This window comes from Bufo bufo, chromosome 4, assembly GCF_905171765.1.
Source record: "Bufo bufo chromosome 4, aBufBuf1.1, whole genome shotgun sequence".
Taxonomy (NCBI): domain Eukaryota; kingdom Metazoa; phylum Chordata; class Amphibia; order Anura; family Bufonidae; genus Bufo; species Bufo bufo.
Genome location: NC_053392.1, coordinates 530,483,099 through 530,503,126, shown reverse-complemented (window position 1 = coordinate 530,503,126; position 20,028 = coordinate 530,483,099). Strand labels below are relative to the sequence as shown.

At 43.8% G+C, this 20,028-nt stretch overlaps 1 protein-coding gene across 1 annotated transcript in view; it reads left to right on the top strand.

Moving 5' to 3' along the window:
- Positions 1–12,566: 12,566 nt before the first annotated feature.
- FERMT1 (FERM domain containing kindlin 1) overlaps positions 12,567–20,028 on the top strand; it is a 55,837-nt gene continuing 48,375 nt past the window's right edge. Inside the window, exon 1 of the mRNA XM_040429777.1 lies at positions 12,567–12,923. The gene's annotated coding sequence lies outside the window, so the exon portion shown is untranslated. The remainder of the gene's footprint in view (positions 12,924–20,028) is intronic.

Sequence of the window (20,028 nt, the reverse complement as noted above, 5' to 3'; positions counted from 1 at the left end):
TTAACTTACCCTGGCAGCCGGAACGAGCGGCGAGCATCGGTGGGGAACCCGCAGCAACTTACCTGATAAGCAGCACGGCAGTACAGGGCGTGACGTTAAAGGCGGGAAGGCACCTGAAAAACGCACGCAAATGGGGAGAGGGCGTGCCCCCTTTTAAGTGTGCCTACGCCCCTCCCACAAATGTAGGCTGACATGTCAGCCTTAAGCTACATATATATATATATATATATACTGTATTTTTAGGACTATAAGACATACTTTTTTCACTCAAAAGCGGGGGGGTATGAATGGCACTGTGTCTTATAGTGCAAATTTTAATCACCACTTCCATAAGGGAAGCGGTCATTAGTATGCAGGAGGTGCGGGGGGGAGCAGTAAGTAAAGCGCTGCACTGGCTATACTCACCACTGCCTGGTCTTCTACCGGGTGGGCACTGTGCTATGTCCTGACTGCATACATCATCTGGACGTAGTGTACGTAGGCGAGCACTATGACCTGTGCAACATTAGGTAACGTCAGTGCAGCGCAGGTCAAAAGAAGACCAGAAATCAGTAAGTGCAGGAAGAGCTCGCAGTCCGGAGCTAGAGAGGTAAGTTAATTTATTTATTTTTTTTATCTGATGGAGCTTGGAGTTCTGATCTGAGGTCTGAGGAGGAATGGGAGTCAGATACAGAGGTCTAATGGGGATCTGATGTGAGGTCTGATGGAGCTTGGGGGTATGATCTGAGGAGAAATAGGGGTCTGATACAGAGGTCTGATGGAGGTGTGATCTGAGAAGAAATGGGGGACTGATACAGAGGTCTGATGGCAGTCTTATCTGAGGGGTCTGTGGGGGTCTGATTTGAGGTCTGATAAAAAAATATTTTATTTTCTTATTTTCCTCCACTATATCTTAGGTGCGTTGTATAGTTAAAAAAATATATATATAAATATATATACTGTCAGAGTGGCCCTACCCCGATAATAAGCCCATGGAGCCAAAATAAGCCCTACCCCGATAATAAGCCCTAACCCTTTTTTCGGAGAAAAAATAATAATATAAGACCCTGTCTTATTTTCGGAGAAACACTGTATATTTATTGCTTTGTACAGGGTTGGCCGGACCCACCAGAGCTGCAGAGGATTCTTTAATCCTTTCATGATCTTCACAACTATAAACCACATTCAGTGTGTTTGCTTTACTATCATCTGTACATAATACATATTAGTATTCTGTATAATGTTGTAGTCACTTTTATGTTTTTATTGAGTTGCCGTAATCAGCTAATGGTCATGTGGCTGTTCTGTATCATTATTCATACTGTTTGATGACCAACTGTGATGAATGAGTTACTCACACATCCTCAGTGGTTACAACACTCTCTTTTTCCGGATTTTTACTCGTTAGACATAGCTGTAATGGGTGTGACTATAAAGGAGAATAATACAGAAAACGTTCACATCATCATTCCACCTCATGTAGCACAACACAGGATGTTGATATCAGTTTCCACACCAGTTCAGGTTAGTAATTTGAGCTGTAGTAGTACGCATTTTTTTTTAAACTATGACTAAGTTAAACCTGTCTGCAACATATTGCTCATGTCTGAATTGTTATGAAAAGACCTTTCTACAAATAAGGCTAGTTTCACACTAGCAGTAATCTCTTAACACAGAGCCCATATATGAGACACCAAAATTAATCCAGGCCTCCAGACAAACCCCAAAATTAATACTGATCTCCACACTAGACCACAAAATTTATTCAGACCTTCACACCCCAAAATAAATGCAGACCTCCAGACCAGATCTCAAAATTAATCCAGATTCCAGATCAGCCCCAAATTCATACAGACCCCAGATTAGACCCCAAGTCAGCCCCAAATCCATTCAGACCCCAGAACCCCCAAATTCATACCAACCTCAAGTTTATTAAGACTCCTGTCGCCCCCTTTAACCCACACCTCACTCCACAGTAAAAACCTCAGACCAGAAAAAAATATATACTCACCTCTCTGCTCCTCCTCCTACTGCACTGACTTCACACACTAGTCTGCCAGGTCATAGTGTGCTCCTGTGCACAATACATCCTGGAGCTGTGCACTGCCAGGACCTAGTGCAGTACTGGAGCCTTAATTGTGAGCAGCGAGAGTTTGAGGAGACACAGAAGTGGGATGGTTACGCTGATAATAGCGTTATCGTCGCTCACCATCTGTGTTGATTCCTCAAAGTTGCGTATAACCTCACAGAGGTCAGACATCCATGCCCACTCGTCGCTTGTGAAGAGCGGAAACTGACTGGAAAGGCGACGACCATGTTGCAGATGGTATTCCACTACTGCCCTCTGCTGCTCACAAAGCCTGGCCGACATGTAGAACGTGGAGTTCCAGTGTGTGCTCACGTCACACAACAGTCGGTGAGCTGGCAATTGCAAGCGCTGCTGCAGCGTTGCCAGACCAGCGGAAGCTGTCAATGACTTGCGGAAATGGGCACACACGTGGCGCACCTTCACCAGTAGCTCAGGCAAATTGGGGTAGGTTTTGAGAAACCGCTGAACACGTGGGCTAGGCATGGTATGTGTGTGAGCTTGCCGAGCTCCAAAGCCTCCACAAAGTTACGGCCATTATGAGACAAAACCATGCCTGTTCTAGGTTGAGTGTCTGGTCCCTTATCCTCTGCCACAGCTCTGCGGTGGTGTGCTGTTTGTCACCTAAGCAGATCAGTTTAAGTACGGCCTGTTGCCGCTTCCCCACTGCAGTGCTACACTGCTTCCAGCTACTGACTGATGTCTGACTGGTGCTGCAAGATGATAATTCAGAGGTGGAAGTGGAGGAGGAGGCAGAGAAGGAGAAGGGGGGGTGGCAGCCACTAACATAGGTGGTGGCGGAAACCCTGATGGAATTAGGGCCTGCAATCCTTGGTGTCGGTACCACATGTGCCATCCCAGGGTATGACTCGCTCCCAGCGTCCACAACGTTCACCCAGTGTGCCGTCAGGGAAATGTAGCGTTCCTGGCCAAAAACACTTGTCCATGTGTCAGTCGTTAAGTGGACCTTCCCAATAACTGTGTTGGTAAGGGCATGGGTGATGTTACGGACCCATGCTGGTGTATGGCTGGGACTGCACACCATGAAAAATTTTGGCGGCTGGGGACAGAGTAACGCGGGAGGGCCACAATGTCCACAAGCCTAAATGGCAACATTTCCAGGGCCAGCAATTTGGAAAGGTGCACATTTAGTGCTATGGCCTGTGGGTGGATGGCAGGGTATTTGCTCTTTCGTTCAAAGGCCTGAAGTATAGACATCTGTACGCTGTGCTGGAACACAGAAGTAGATGTGCTAGCTGATGGTGCTTTCAAAGGTCCGAGTGCATGGTGGGAGGCATCTGGGCCTGCATCTTGGACAGGGGATTGGCCAGCACGTAACATAGAGGAAGAGGAGGCAGTGGTGTGACCCGCAGACACTGATTGTGGACCCAGGTATTCGGCCCACCTATTCAGGTGCTTTGATGCCATGTGGCGGACCACCACCAGCATGTGGTGGTGGTGATGTTGCTAGTGTTCACGCCCCTGCTCATTGTGGTACGGCACAGGTTGAAAATGACAATTCTTTTATCGTCCGCACTTTCCTTTAAAAAAGAGCCAGACTGCGGAACACCTACCAGGAAGATTACCACAAGGAGGTGCTCCGGGGAACAATTGTGGGCCTGTTTGGTGAGGCCTGCCTTCTCCCTTTTGCCACCCCACTGCCTCTTCCAGCATGTTGCGGTACTGCGGATCCTCCCCCTCTGTACTGCTGTCCTCGTTCGGCTTGCCACCTTCCCAGGATGGGTCAGTGACTTCATCGTCCACCACCTCCTCTTCCACTTCCTCACTCTGGTTATCCTCCTGACTTGTTGACCTAACAACAACCTCAGTTATTGACAACTGTGTCTCCATCATGATCAACCACTTGAGACACTAATTGCGGTTGACTTATTGGCAACTGTGTCTCATCATCATACACCTCGTGAAACACTAATTGCCGTTCCCCACCGTCATCTTCTTGTGACTGTGGATGCTAAAGAGTTTGGGAATCAGGGCACAAGATCTCCCTCTTCAAGCGGCCTTGGCGAGAGGTCCAAATCAAGGAATGGCGCTGAAGAAAGCCCCTTGGAATATCCGAGTGTGGGATCACTTGTTTGCCAAGACTCTCTATGGTGGGAGGAAGGAGGATCAGGGTGAGGATTCTGTTGACCAGACTGTTGGCTACTGAGACTGGACTTTGCGGAAGACAGGGTGGTGCTTAAACGACTGGAAGCATTATCTGCTGCAATCCAACTGACCACCTGGTTGCACTGGTCTGACTTCAAGAGTGGTGTCCTGCGCCGCCTTGCAAACTAGGACATTAAGCTAGGTGCATTATCGTGGATGAGTGTGTTTCTTGTGCTCTGGCAGCAGGCACAGTTTCACCCCGCCCAGGGCCACAGCCTCTGTGTGCACCATCAGCAGCACAACCACTTCCCTGTCCCTTACTGCTCACCTTGCGCATATTAAATGGTATATATACTTGTAAGTATGTCACACGTACAGTAGCGCAGGTTTTGTAAGTGTATGCGCAAATAAAGTAAACAGAATGTCACAGATATTTTTAGGATGCACACACGTTAAACAGGAGATGTAGCACAGATAATGTCGCTGTCCGCAGCGTCTATGAAAATAGTACACTGAATGTCACAGATAATTTTAGGATGCGCAAACATTATACAGGAGGTATAGTGCAAGTAATGTCGCTGTCACCCCCAGCTATAAAAAATTACACTGAATTAATGTCACTGATATTTAGGTTGCACAAACATTATACAGGGGGTACAGTATAGCCCAAATAATGTCGCTGTCACCACCGCCAAATAAAAAATTACACTGAATTAATGTCACTGATATTTAGGACGTGCAAACGTTATACTGGAGATGTAGCGCAGGTAATGTAACTGTCTGCAGCGGACACCGCATACAGAAATAGTACACTGGATGTCACAGATATTTTTAGGCTACGCACACGTTACACAGGAGATGTAGCGCAGAAAATGTCGCTGTCACAGGCGGTGAAAAAAATTACTCTGAATGTCACTGATATTTGGGATGTGCTAACGTTATACTGGAGATGTTGCGCAGGTAATGTCGCTGCCACCAGCAGCAAAAAAATTTGACTGAATGTCACTGATATTTCGGATACGCAAACGTTATACAGGAGATGTAGCACAGGTAATGTAACTGTTGCAGCGGACACCGTCTATGGAAAAAGTACACTGGATGTCTCAGATATTTTTAGGCTGCGCACACGTTAGACAGGAGATGTAGCGTGGATAATGTCGCTGTCTACAGCGGCCAAACAATTGAAAGCTATTTAGCGCAGGTTGCGCTAAAAATATATATTGCTGCCAGATACAACTGTAGTCCTTAAAAGGACTTTTGGGTCTCTAACAATTCCACGCAATTTAGCGCAGGTTGCGCTAATAATTATATTGCTGCCAGATACAACAATAGTCCTTAAAAGGACTTTTGGGTCTAAAGCAAGTTTTTTCACTCCCTACACTGTCTCTCCCTTCTTCAGCACAGCATTCCCTGACTAAGACTGAGCCGAACCACGTGTCATCGGGTGCTATATAGCACCCGATGACACGTTCCGGCCAGCCAATAACTGTAATGCCAGTAACCAACATGGCTATGGCATTACAGTGAGTGGCAGTACTTACCTGCATGTTAATTGGCTGCGTAGCAACCAACAAACGTGCGGGGAGGAGACTCGAGTAAAATTAGTGTTCGGCCGAGCATGTTCGCCCAACACTAGTCATTAGTCTTTTAATCCCGGAAAACTGTGTTTAAGGCCTCATGCACACAAACATATTTTCTTACCGCGTCCGTTCTGGGTCCACAAAGAAAACGGAAGTTACTCCGTGTGCATTCCGTTTCTGTATGTCTGTAATTCCGTTCCGCAAAAAAATTTAAAATATCCTATTATTTTCCGCATTGCGGACAAGGATAGTACTGTTCTATTAGGGGCAACCTGTTCCGTTCTGCAAAATACAGAATGCTCACGGATGTGATCCGTATTTTTTGCAGATCCGTTTTTTGCGGACCGCAAAATACATACAGATAAAGAGAGGTGACGCACTGGATCTGGAGCAGATTATGGTAGAGGTGCTCTCAGTAAAAAGGAATCACCCTTCCTTTGATAAAATGTGCAAATGAAAAAAGTGACCACTGAGGAAGGGGTGATAACAGACCCCGAAACGCATTTGGTGCTAGGATTCCCCCTGATGGACATTGATTTTCCGTGCTAAAGTATCACAGATACCCGGATTAACTGTGTCTCACTGCAGACCTTATGCGCACTCCAAAAGGACTTTTCTGAGGAGTATCATACCCTCATCCACAAATCAAATCCAGCGCAGAAAAAGGAGCCTGCAATATCCATCGAGCGCCGGCTCTTCTACTGATAGAGCGGCGCCTACGAGACAGAGAGGGGAACGAAACTCATATGTGATATCCCTGAACTCAAAGTACCGGCATAGCAGCGGAATAAAGCATTTCAACTGAACAGTGAGTAATAGCGGGACGCCGCACAACTAAATCACTGTATTGAAAAACTGAGATTTCATTTCATTTGTGGAGGAGAAGTTATATTTGGGCTATCAATACCCTAAAGAATATTTCTACAGTATACCCAAACTCAAAGTTGGAGGAACATTTATTTACAAAGACTTTTTATCCCCGAACAATCAGAGGCGATCTTATTCCTATATATATTTTTAGACTATTAGGAATCTAGTTTTATATCTATATTTTAGTATATTTATCCGGATTTTATGTTATGGTGTTTTAATGGTATTAAATGAACTGTCTATATGTTTATATGTCTTATTGATAATAAATTGTGAGGTTCCCTGTATTCTAGAGAGTGCCCAGTATCTTTTTTCATTTGCAAAATACATACAGTCGTGTGCATGAGCCCTAAGAGATGTTATCCTGGAATGTCTCAAGGTATAACCCAATATCAGTGTGGGTCTACATGGGATTCACCTTGCCTAATCAATGTGGTTGTGAATTTTAGCAAGTGATATCTCAGCTAGAAGGTTTCTGATGGCCTTCCTTGGTCCTTGGTGTTTTAATCAGTGACGTAACTAGAAATGACTGGGCCCCACAGCAAAATTTTTAACGTTCCCCGCCCCCAGCAACTTCTTGATAACCCCTAGTCAAGATCGCTCTCTCAGACCAGGCCCAGCAGCCACTCCGTCCGTTTCCTACAAATATATACTGTATGTAATGTCACGGTATATACTGTCACTGTATATAATGTCATTGTATAATACTGTAGATGGGGCCCTGACAATAAAATCTTTTGGTCCTCCTCCCCGGCAGGTCCCTTCTGAGTTAGGGCCCAATAGCAGCCACTTCCCCTGCTTCCACTATAGCTACACCCCTGGCTTTAATAGTAAATACTGTAACAGAACCCAATATAGTTGTGTTGTTTTTGCTGTTTAGTGCAATTGCTCTAGTGCAGCTGCCAATCTTGTATGTCATCTGAATTCATTTCAGGTATTGCTCTAGGGTTTAATTAATTTTAAGGATCTGATGTGAGTTCTGACTTAACAGGGTTGTCCGCTTTTTTTATATTGATGTCCTAACCTCAGGAACCCCCAGACACCCCACCGATCAGCTGTTTGCAGAAGATAGGACTGTCCCATTCTCGTGGAACTGAATGGGATGGCATGGTTGTAATTACACCTAATCACTGCAAGCAGGTAAACAATGAAGAGAAGGCAGAGCTCGCATGATCTGATATTGATGACCCATCCTGAGGATAGGACATCAATATAAAAAATGTGGACAATCCTTTAATTTCAAGGACTGCTCTAGGGTCTAATTCATTTTAATAGCCTGATGTTGAACCTGAATTAATATTAGCTGTCTGGTTTGGCATCTGATTCATTTTAGGAGTCGGGTCTGAATTAGTTTTAGGGTCTGGGGTCTGAATTATTTTGGAGTTTGTTCTGAATTCATTTAGTGGTCTGATCTGGTTTTCCCACTAAAAAATAAAAAAAATCTTGATGCAAATTGTTTTACAAAGTTTGCGAAATGTTAATAGGGTGTCATTTTTATTATTGTTGCTCAGGTTTGATCTTCACCTGACTGCAGACCCAGGTAAGTAGACCTAGTTGAGTATATAATAGTGTAAACAGATGTAGGTTAGGGCATAAATATATTGTACCATTTTTACGAAGAGGATGTGGACCTGCTTTGTCACTTGAACAGATTTGTCTGCTCCTAGGGGGGGTTATCTAAATTTCCCCCTTGATATTCATCCTTTAACCCCTGTACAGGCCGCTACCTCTTGGATTAGTATCTGTTCAAGTGACTGCTGATCCATGGGGGTCAAAAGACACTGGACATCGAGGGATCGGACAAAACCGTAGTCAGGGACGGGACAAGGTCAGGGCAGCTGGAGTTCATACAATATGATAAACAAACCAAGCTCAGGACAGGCAGATTAGGGTCAAAATGCAGAATAGGCAGAAGTTGGGTCAGTCAGCAAAGGGTCAAATCCAGAAAGCAGGCAGAGGTCAGTACACAGGCAAATAAACATAATCAGCACACCTTTAGAGGAAGGTGCCTAAAGTACCTGAGGGTATCCAGCCATTGACTAGGAAAGATTAGGGTACACAGTGGCCCTTTAAGAACTGTTGGGGGAACACGCATTTGCCCCATGGGCAATTAGAGGCATTGCCAGCAAGAAACAGGCCACGGCCTGTGTGATGGGAACAAGCAGAGCTACTCCAGTGGTGTCGGGCTGCCAAAACTTGCTAGAGGAAGTTGTGCGGCGGCAAGCATGGACTGCCCCCAAAACAACAATATCTTATAATTGATCATAAATTAAAAAGAAGTTATGAATATATTTCTACCTTACCTCTAATTTCTTATTTATGGCTTGATGATATATATAGTATTTTATGGTTTGCTGTTATTAAAGCACTGAGGGAGTTGAATATCTTCTCCATATTATAAATTGGTGATTCCACAGATTCTATTTAATCTGCAGCTGATAACAGTTTTATGAAAAAATGATCCAGAACAGCAGCAGTATACACAGCAGTGCACATTCCACAGGTGCACTATAGACAGTATCCTTACCCTTGATTTACTTGTACATCTGGGGAACATCAGTGTGGGAGAAATAAAACTGGAATTTGTTATTGGACCAATGACTTTAAATAATTTACTAAATCCAAGGGAGTTCATGGTGAAATACTTTTTCCGTATACAGTGGGATAACAGAAACCTTAGCTCTGCTAAAATTTTGTTATGAATGAATTACTAGCAGTTTGTAGTCAAGGTCCAGATGGGTGTTACCAGTTGGGGGTGTCTCTGCACAGTCTGCCACTATCCAAAACGTTCTGCCAGTGTCAGACTGTGCAGGGAAGAAAGGGATGCAAATGAGCGCTTAAAAAGCTCAGCCTCTAATGCCACCTGATGTAAGGCATCTATCCTATAAGTCAATGTTCGACCCTTTAATCCCTTCAGGACCCTGCCATTTTTCACCTTAAAGGGAACCTGTCATCTCAGGGACAGGACTCATCTCAGGTTAATTTGCATATGTATCAAATCAAATTTTATATAATAAATAAAAGCACACAGAGCTATGGGGACTGGGTATTGCAGATGTGCTAGCGGCCATCTAGCAACCCATGTCTTCAGCTCTATACCCAAAATACCGGTGACAGGTTCCCTTTAAGGATGGTTTTTGCAAATCTGACATGTGTCACTTCATGTGGTAATAACTTAGAAAAGCTTTTTCTTATCCAAGCTATTCTGAGATTATTTTTTGTAACACATTGTACTTCATAACAATGATAAATTTGAGTCAATATTTTTCACCTTTATTTGTTTAAATAAACCAAAACTTACAAAAAATTGGAAAAAGTCAAATTTTCCAATTTTTTTTATCTCTGCCTTTAAGGCCTCATGCACACGACCGTTGTTGTGTTCCGTTCCGCAAAATGGGGTTCCGTTGTTCCGTGATCCGTTTCCGTTTTTGTTTCCGTGTGTCTTCCTTTATTTTTGGAGGATCACCAGACATAAAGGAAGGTAAAAAAAAGTCTAAGACAGGTTTGCCATGCAAATGATAGGAAAAAAAAACAGACGCGGACGCGGATGACAATCTTGTGTGCCTCCGCGTTTTTTAGCGGTCCCATTGCCTTGAATGGGTCCGCAAACCGTTTTCCGCAGACAAGAATAGGACAGGTTATATTTTTTTGACGGACTGGAACCACGTATCACGGACGCGGAAGCAAATTTTGAAATGTTTAAGAAAATTTCCAAAACTCACTTATTTAAGGACCAGTTCAGTTATGAAGTCACTTTGTGGGGCTTACATAGTATAAACCACCCAAAAATGACCCCATTTTAGAAACTACACCCCTTAAGTTATTCAAAACTGATTTTACAACCTTTGTTAACCCTTTAGGTGTTCCACAAGAACTAAAGGACAATGAAGGCGAAATTTCAAAATTTCACTTTTTTGGACGTTTTCCCAATTTTATCCATTTTTTTCTGTAACACATCAAGGGTTAACAGCCAAACAAAACTCAATCTTTATTACCCAAATTCTGTAGTTTACAGATACATCCCATATGTGGTTGTAAAAAGGGAAGGCGAAAGATGAGAATTTTAGAGGGCAGATTTTGCTGGAATGGTTTTTGGGAGCCATGTCACATATGAAGACACCCTGAGGTACCCATAGTGAAAACCTCCAAAAAGTGACCACATTTTGGAAACTAAACCCCTCAAGGAATCTTTCAAGGTGTGTAGTGAGCACTTTGACCCTAAAGGTGTTTCATAAAATTGGCTGTAAAAAATGAAAAATGTCCTTTTTCTTTCAAGAAAATTTTGCTTTAGGCCAACATTTTTCACTTTCACAAAGGGTAGCAGGACAAAATGCCCCCTACATTTTGTTACCCATTTTCCAATCAATACAGCAAACCCCAAATGTGCTCAAACACTGATGTATGGGCGCATGGCAGGGTTCAGAAGCGATAGAGTGCAATATGGATTTTGGAGGGCAGATTTTGCAGGAATAGTTTTTGAGAGCAGCGATCCCAGATGACTTCCTGCTCTGATTCGTCCTTTGGAGGGACTATCAGAGCGCCGCTGCAGTTTCCATTACAGCCCACCTCCCTGAAGGCGTCCTCTTCTTCAATCACTAGCGCTGATTCGTCTGTGACACTTCACGGACCAATCATAGCGATCGCTGACCTGGGTCTGCTCTCCCAGGGTCCCGGGCTGGCTAGCTGTCATAATCACAGCTCTGCCACCATGTAGTAAAACATGGTGACAGCTTGTAGCCATGACGTGCATACTCGTCATAGAACAGTAAGTAACACTGCTCCCTGACAGATATACATGTCAAATAGCACTAAGGGGTTAAATAGGCCTTGAGACATGACTCCGATATTGTTAAGAGCTCATTTGCATCCCTTTCTTCCCAGAATTCCAGATTAACATGTATGGCCTATAAATCTCCTCATGCCGACTAAGGTGCTCTCTCCCCAAGGAGAGATAGTGCCCCCCAAAGACTGTGCAGAGACACACGCCTAAGGGTGGGTTCACATATGCAATCGCAATTCTGTTATACTGTTCTGTTATAACAGGGTTATGACGGAATTTGAGGACGGAATGTAAACCAGAATCCTTTAAAGGTGTTCCATTTTTCTCTATCCTAACGGAAACAAAAGTCCTGTTAACAGGACTTTTGTTTCCATCATACTGTACATAACAGAACAAAACAAAACCGCCATTTGTGCCCATAAAAATCTACTAGGATGGAGCAAAACGCAATGCCTCTAAAGGCTTCCGTTTTGCATTCCGTCCTCAAATTCCGTTATTTTCCGCTATAATAACGCTGTTATAACAGAACAGTATAACGGAACTGCGAATGCATATGTGAACCCACCCTAACAGGTAACACCCAGCTGGACTTTCATTGCAAACTGCTAGCAATTAATTCATAACTTGTAGCAGAAATAATAAAGGAATGGCACGACATATAGTCATAGGAAATGATGCTCCAGGATTGTCATTACAAGGGGAATGAAAGTTGTTGCTAAAACAGGCTAACAATTGTCAGGAAATGCAAACTACCTACCGTACATGTCATGAGCTTTTTATGATGTACTCCTTGAACGGATTCCATTTTAGTCTATGGGGTATGAATGCATCCGTCAAAGCCTCCCTTTAGCCTATACCATCGGGAGTTTATCGCTGCATATATGTTAAACGGAGACAAGAATTTTTTAATAGGTGCACTGAATGGTAACTAAAACAATGTAATAATATTAATATCTAACAGTGTGTTTGATGAAAGTGATCCAAGCAGGCAGTGAAATGTACTGTGCTGTGGTGACGTCCTACAGGAAAGAGTTAAACACAATACACAAAAGAACACAGCCCTCAAGGTACTAAAGTCCAATCACGAATCCTTTGCCTGCAGGATACAGCTTTGTGCTCTTTGTAAATCACACACAGCATTGTTTGCACCTCTCAGCCAACTTGGCAGGTGGTACTGTGCTGGGAAAGAATTTGTGAAATGTTCCCAACTCTTCTCCAGGAGTGTTTAATCCAAGGGGATCCACACAGAGAGCAGTTTACGGAATTCATGGCTTGCTGCATTGGTGAAGCTGTGAGTCACTTCTGACATGCTGCTACCTGCAGACTCAACAAGGCCTGCGTGTGCCAGAAACCTTGGGCGGGACACCGAACAGCAAGCGGAGGGCACCTTCTCAGCTCATAACCTGCCCCCTTTGCTGTCCTCATCACAGATGGGTGGAGATTAATTGCTCCTTACCTCAACTGTTTGTTCCTGTTCTCTTTGGAATCCAGGTGGACACAGTACAGAGCGCAGGAAACCTAGGTGAGACCCCTTTTTTACGTACTTGTGACCATTTAATTCTAGAATCAATGCTTCTATCTATTTGGAACTAGTATTCGGGTACGGCCACACTGTCCGGTCTCTTCAGGCAGTTTTGGAAGCCAAACCCAGGAGTGAATTCAAAAAAGAGAAGAAGTTGTATCTGTCCTTTATACTTTCTCTTCTTTTATGATCCGCTCCTGATTTTGGCTTCCATCCAGAAACCTGACCGTGTGGCCGTATCCTTAGGTAGGAAGAGTGCTTCCGTGGTGTTTCTGTCCATGCCTCCGCAACGCAACTTGTTCTATTTTTTTGCGGTGCGGACGGATCACGGACCTGTTCAAGTTGAATGGGTCTCAATCCGTCCCGGCCGCCGCGCGAAGTTGCCCGTGCATTGGGGACAGCAAATTGCAGTCCCCAATAGACGGAACGGATGCACAATGTTCGCGTGCAAGAGGCCTTAAGGTGAGAGGTTCTTCACCTCATATATCATTACTGGTTGCACTGATTATTAATGGTCCCTTAATATTGTAAATGTAAGGTTACCGCTGTTTTAGACATAAATAGTTATATGGGTGTGCTTGTTTTAGTGTTATTTCTTTAGTATTGACTTATTTTTAGTACTTTGTTTTACTCTTCATTAAGTTCTTTCTAATATAACATAACAGGGACGGTTACCATTTAGATTGACTTCACCATGATTATTTTAATAGGGTATTCCAGTAGATAATATTATCCCCATCTACAGGTAGATGATCAGTTTTAGATTTGTGGAGCTCAATCTATTGATTGCTAGAATGGAGGCCCTCCTCATTATCATTCTCCACCAGTATGAGCTTCACAATGGTTGTTGATTAGGAGTCTGTATGGAGCAGCAGCTGTGCATCCTCTTTACTGTTCCATGTACCTTTTGCCATTTTTATGTATAATTTCTGGTTCTACTAATCTGAGTAAGACCTACATGCACCCGACCGTGGGGCTGTGGTGCCAGGGTTGCCAACCATCCAGAAAGTTCTCGACAGTCCGTAAAAATAGGTGACTTTTTTCCTGTGTCCGTGATTTTTTTGAGGCTGATGGTTCTTGACTAGATTATTTTGTTGATAATTATTATCATTTTAAAGCTTACAGTAAATGCTGGTAATGAGTTCTTATCAGTACATTGAGCTATAGACCTGTATTACTTATAATCTTTATCATTCATTATGGTTTTCAAATTCATTCGTAAAAAATGTTAGCTGTCCGCGATTTTGGGATAAGTTGTCCATAAAAAAGAAAATCTTTGGTTGGCAGCCCTGTGTGGTGCCCATGTTGCGGTCCTCAAAGTGCAGGAAAGCAAAACACCCGGTGTGCACCCTGCATCACAGTCAATGTATCTGCGACCCGCAAGAAGTGGTGAAAGATAGGACATTTCCTAACTTTTGCAGCACGGACCCAGAAGTCCACAGAAGACCTTCCGTGGGCTTCCGCATCCGAGCCTCTGTGCCGCAAAAGAGAGAACATGTCTTGCGGATCGCGGTCCCATTGAAGTCAACTGCGGTTTGAGGTCCGAAACACGGCACAGCGACCCCAGAGTCGTGTGCATGAGGCCTAACACTGCTTTTATATATACTGCATGTTAATAGGTCTCATTAATATACAGTAGTTTTGCCTACAATTTTACTTGTCATTCTATGATTTCCCTTTCCAAGTAGTCACTGGCATTGTGAAGGCCTGAGGCTCCAATTTTAGTGCATATGTTCATTGGGCGAGGTATATCTATATCTTCTGCAGTTTACTTCTAATAACATGGTTAGGAAATGTCAGTTGTGATTGCAAACATGATAATTATTACTTGTGTTGAAGAGACATTAATTTCAGGGCACTGAGCAGGTGAAAAGGGTTTATAAGTGCAGAAAAAAAGACAAAAAGTACAGTAAACATGAATGGAGTAACAGACTGGTACAGAAGGAGAGAGGACCCTGCCCTCGAGGGCTTGCGATTAAATGAGCATTATATTTTGTATTATCCAGCCGTAATTTAATTCAAAGTGAGGGCCTTGTATGTACACTCTACTTTACTCTTCACCTTCCTTTGATCTGATGACTAGGAATGATGTAGCATCAGCATAAATCAAAGACTTTCCATTCAGATGATTTCTCTCTACACTAGGCTATATGGATCATTCTATGAGTAGCATTTACACAAGGCATGATCATTACACATCGTTATATAAGTGTGTTAAAGGTGCTGCATACTTTCAGACAATTTTATTTTCCCTATTAGGGCACGTGTAGCTAATAAAGGGATTCAGTTCTTGGAACTGGGGAATTGCAGGGATGCTCTAGACCAGTGATGGCTAACCTTGGCACTCCAGCTGTGGTAGAACTACAACTCCCAAGATGCCCCGCTTGCTTGGCTGCTCTCAGAACTCTATAGAAATAAATGGAGCATGCTGGGAGTTGTAGTTTCACCACAGCTGGAGTGCCAAGGTTAGCCATCACTGCTACCACCTCCGGGACCCACACCTACGTCCAGAACGGGCGCAAACATGGCGTGCTCTGTTCTATGGGAGTTCTGAAAATAGCCAAGAGAGCGTGCTCACTGTTTTCTGAAGCCTCATAGAAAAGAATGGACTGACATAGATAGGAGATCCAGTGCGTGGCTATTTTCGGCAGTCTCATAGAAATGAATGGATGGTGCTCTCCTCTCACTTCAGGAGTCCCATTCTAGAGATAGGTGCAGGTCCCAGAAGTGACATGGGATATGCCCCAAATATATCAAATGAGACAACACATTTAACTTTTGTTATATCGGTGGTCCCTACCCGTTGCCTCACTGCTCCTGCGTGCACAGCTTATTCTTATCTAGTACTGTACTTGGCAGGCCACCTTAGAGTATTGGGAGGGTGCCTAAGAAATAGGTTCTAGTTAGCTAGTTTCTGGCAAAGGTGTGCTATAGTCTTAGTTGTCTGCCATGTACCAAACTCTGCCTGTTCTTTCTGAACCTGTGCTGCCCGCCCTGATCTTTAGACGGTTTACGTCTGTCCTGACCTTGGTTTGTTTCCTGACTGGTTTTCCTGATCCCTCCAGTATCTCTTGATTCTCGTATGTCAACAGTCACTAAACAGAGACTACTCCAAGAGGTAGCAGCCAGGTTGTTCCCCTCCAATGGGGTACAGATCCTTGTACAGTGGTGTGATGTTTAGGGTGCCCATTTAGGAGTAGTCCTAAGTTAATTCTGTTCAGTAGTGCAGTGGATCCACACATTCTGTGACAACATTGTAGTTGCTCCACTACAAAACAGCTGAGCAAGACTCTTCCAGCAGGCCAGGAATTTGAGTGTAGAAGACCAACCAGGGCAATACCTATTCATGCTCAAACACTGAAAGATCCAATGCTCAAACACAGAAAGATCCAATGTCCTGTTCTGAAACCTTTTTATCATAGTTACAACTTTTTCAGCTATTTGTGCTACAGCAGATCTTCTGAGGGAACAGACCAGGCAGACTAGCCTTCACTCCCTATAAGCATCAGTGAGCCGTGACCGTCCATGCCCTGTTCACCAGATGTTCTTCCTTGGACCACTTTTGGAGGATACCAACCACTGCGTATTTGGAACATCCCACAAGATCTCCAGTTTTGGAGATGCTCTGACCCAGTTGTCAAGTCGTTATGATTTGGCCCTTGTCAAAAACCCACATATCCTTATGTTTCTCTATTTCTCCTGCTTTCAACATATCATCTTCAAGAACTGAATGTTCACATGCTTTCAAATACAGTCTTGTGAAAAAATTAGGACACCCTTTGAAAGCATGTGGTTTTTTGTAACATTTTTAATAAATGGTTATTTCATCTCCGTTTCAACAATACAGAGAGATTAAAGTAATCCGACTAAACAAAGAAAACTGAAGAAAAGTCTTTTCAAGATCTTCTGTAAATGTCATTCTACAAAAATGCCTATTCTAACTGAGGAAAAAGATAGGACACCCTTGCCCCTAATAGCGAGTGTTACCTCCTTTGGCTGAAATAACTGCAGTGAGACGGTTCTTGTAGCCATCTACCAGTCTTCGACATCGGTCTGAGGAAATTTTACCCCACTCCTCAATGCAGAACTTTTTCAGCTGTGAGATGTTTGAGAGGTTTCTTGCACGTACAGCCCTTTTCAAGTCACCCCACAGCATCTCAATGGGATTCAAATCTGGACTTTGACTTGGCCATTCCAGGACTCTCCATTTCTTCTTTTTCAGCCAATCTTTGGTTGATTTACTAGTATGTTTTGGGTCATTGTCATGTTGCATGGTCCAGTTCCGCTTCAGCTTTAATTTTCTAACTGATGGTCTCACATGTTCTTCAAGCACCTTCTGATACACAGTAGAATTCATCGTGGATTCTATGATGGTGAGCTGACCAGGTCCTGCTGCAGCAAAGCAGCCCCAAACCATGACACTTCCACCTCCATGCTTCACAGTTGGTATGAGGTTCTTTTCTTGGAATGCTGTGTTTGGTTTACGCCAAACATGTCCTCTGCTGTTGTGTCCAAATAATTCAATTTTGGACTCATCTGTCCAAAGAACATTATTCCAGAAGTCCTGGTCTTTGTCAACTTTATCGCTGGCAAATGTCAGTCTGGCCTCGATGTTTCTCTTGGAAAGCAAAGGTTTCCTCCTTGCACACCTCCCATGCAAGTTAAACTTGTACAGTCTCTTTCTGATTGTAGAGGCATGTACTTCTACATCAACAGTAGCCAGAGCCTGCTGTAGTTCTCGAGATGACACTTTAGGGTTTTTGGATACCTCTTTTAGCATCTTGCGGTCTGCTCTTGGGGTGAACTTGCTGGGGCGACCAGTCCTGGGCATGTTGGCAGTTGTTTTTGAAAGCCCTCCACTTGTAGACTATCTTCCGGACAGTGGAATGGCTGATTTCAAAATCTTTTGAGATCTTTTTAAATCCCTTCCCAGACTCATAGGCTGCTACAATCTTTTTTCTGAAGTCCTCTGACAGCTCTTTTGCTCTCACCATGGTGCTCACTCTCACTTCAACAGTCAGGAGCACACCAAACTAAATGTCTGAGGTTTAAATAGGGCAAGCCTCATTCAACATGCAGAGTAACGATCTACTAATTATGTGCACCTGGTGTGATATACCTGTGTGAGATCTGAGCCAATTTAAGAGGGAATACATGTGAGGGTGTCCTATCTTTTTCCTCAGTTAGAATAGGCATTTTTGTAGAATGACATTTACAGAAGATCTTGAAAAGACTTTTCTTCAGTTTTCTTTGTTTAGTTGGATTACTTTAATCTCTCTGTATTGTTGAAACGGAGATGAAATAACCATTTATTAAAAATGTTACAAAAAAACCACATGCTTTCAAAGGGTGTCCTAATTTTTTCACATGACTGTATATCTCACCACTCAACAGGAGCCATTATTAAAAGACAATCAGTGTTGTCTACTTCACCAATCAGTGGTTTTATTTTTATCAGTGTGGATGTTACATCACCAATGTGCTATACAAGAACATCTCTAATACAAAGTATGCCCTTACACAAATTGTGACCAAGCCAGTCAATGCTGGTGAAAGGATTTTTGCCAACACAAGCAAAGCTACATTTTGGCACCCCCCCCCCCCCCTTCTCTGTCACAACACCCCCCCCCCCCCCCATGTCACATTTCACCCCCTCAATGTCACATTTCTCCCACTCAATGTCACATTTCTCCCCCTCCATCCATGTCACATCACCCCCCATGTCACATTTCTCCCCCTCCATGTCAAATCACCTATGTGACATCAGCCATCCATGTCACATTTCACCCCCCAATGTCACATTTCTCCCCCTCAATGTCACATTTCTCCCCCCTCCATTCATGTCACATTTCTCCCCCTCCATCCATGACACATTTCTCCCCCTCCATCATGTCCATTTCTCCCCCTCCATCCATGTCACATTTCCCCCCTCTCCATCATGTCCATTTCTCCCCCTCCATCCATGTCACATTTCTCCCCCCATGTCACATTTCTCCCCCTCCATCCATGTCACATTTCTCCCCCTCCATCCATGTCACATTTCTCCCCCTCATCCATGTCACATTTCTCCCCCTCCATCATATCCATTTTACCACACCCCCCCATGTCACATTTCTCCCCGCGGGACGCACAGACAGACTACAGACATTTGTCCAATTGTCTTGTCCCGTCCCCCCTCCCATCATGTCACCCTCCCAATTAATGTTCTGTTATGTAAAAACATTCTGCGCTCATCACCTACCAGTACCACCTACGGCAGTCCATCTGGTCTGGGCCTGGCTGTGTGAGTCACTGTCACAGACTCACAGTCACCAAAAGCTCCGCTCCAGTTGCTGCCGCCCGCCACCACAGTGGCACTCGCAAGTCAACCCCCCCTTTGACTCCGTGACTGTGTTGCATGCCGCTCTGTGAGTGAGGGTCGGGCCCGCACGGCACACACGCAGGCTGGGGCGGGCGGATGGCGGCGCAACTTCGCAAGTTATTTTATTTTTTTTAAAAGTTACATTTTTCAGACATATAGAAAAGGAATGCAAACTGAGCCATTTCCGTTTTTTTGGGGGGTTTTTTTGCGGACCAATTGAAGTCAATGGTTCCGCATACGGGGCGTAAAAAAAACCCCGGAATGGACATGGAAAAAAATAAGTTTGTCTGCATGAGCCCTAATGGAGCTAACCAGCCACTTATTTCCACAGATCACTTTTTGCTGCAGCAGTTGTAAAAATCTGCATGGAAAACCTAGCAACGTGCATGTAACAAGTCCATCATGTGAACATATCTTTGCAATCACTTTTTACTGTATGGCTTTCTACATCTTCATTTTTAAAGCTACATTTCCAAATTCTAGTGATTGATGAAATACTACCACCTGCCGAATATTTTGACAGGTCATGGAGGGTTATCGGAGGTCACCACAATGTTCAGTAACGACCATCAGTAATCCAGATTGTAATCTAGAGTGGGTCGTGTTGTATTACAAAGTTTATTTTATTAGGCCCAATACTGATATAGCAATGTGTGGTTATATCTAGTGCCAAGAATAGCAATGTCCAAATATCAGTAATGTCCATCACGTAGAGATATTCAAAATGGAGTGCAGCTACCCAGG